This window comes from Microtus ochrogaster, chromosome 16, assembly GCF_000317375.1.
Source record: "Microtus ochrogaster isolate Prairie Vole_2 chromosome 16, MicOch1.0, whole genome shotgun sequence".
NCBI classification, from domain to species: Eukaryota; Metazoa; Chordata; class Mammalia; order Rodentia; family Cricetidae; genus Microtus; species Microtus ochrogaster.
Genome location: NC_022018.1, coordinates 45,776,085 through 45,777,008, shown reverse-complemented (window position 1 = coordinate 45,777,008; position 924 = coordinate 45,776,085).

Below are 924 nucleotides of genomic sequence, written 5' to 3'. Positions count from 1 at the left end.
TCCTGACCCTCCTCCCCGGGGAGGGGTCAACACTTGGCAGGCTGGGAACTGGAGTCCATGTGCTTGGCAATTCCCAGGCCAGGGGCTGGGGTGACACTTCCAACTCAATATTACAATGATGGTTAGTTGTTGTTGGTGGCGCACGCCTTTAATCCTAACACTTGGGAGGCAGAGGCAGGTGGATCTCTGAGTTTGAGGCCAGCCTGGTCTACAAAGCAAGTTCCAGGACAGCCAGAGCTACACAGAGAAACCCTGTCTTAGAAACCCATGAGAGAGAGAGAGAGAGACAGAGAGAGAGAGAGAGAGACAGAGACAGAGACAGAGAGAGACAGAGAGACAGAGAGAAAAAGAGAGAGAGAAGTAAACTTGGGGAGGGGGACACTGAAAGAGCTGTAGATGGATGGGTGAGAGTGATATGTAGTGCTCATATATGAAGTTCTGGGAAAAATTATTAAACAAACAAAAACAGAGAAAGGAACATCCACAACCTAGTCAATTCCTGGCAAAGGGTACTAGCTTGCTAAGTAGTTGTTCAATACCAATATGAATTTAAGTTAAAAACTCATACCCCTGTCTCCTAAGAGTGCAGAGCTACAAAGGAAGTGCTTTGTGAATGTAGTTGTCTGTGCAGTGTTTAAAGCATGAAACATGTGTGTATGTGTATCTTTATTATTTCTTCTTAAAAATTAATTCCTGCCAGCTTTTAAATAATAAATCTTAATTATTCCCTTTCTCCTCTATATAAAAGTCAGCCTCTAATTCTTGAAGAAAGGAAGAATGCAGGCATAGACCGAACTAGGTCTGTGTTAGTTCGAAATTGGTAGCTAAGAAGTGGTCACATTTATTGCTTGTTAAGTATACCTGGGCATTAGTTACCAAAGCCCTTGCTCAGCATGCACAAGACCCTGGGTTTGATCCCTAACA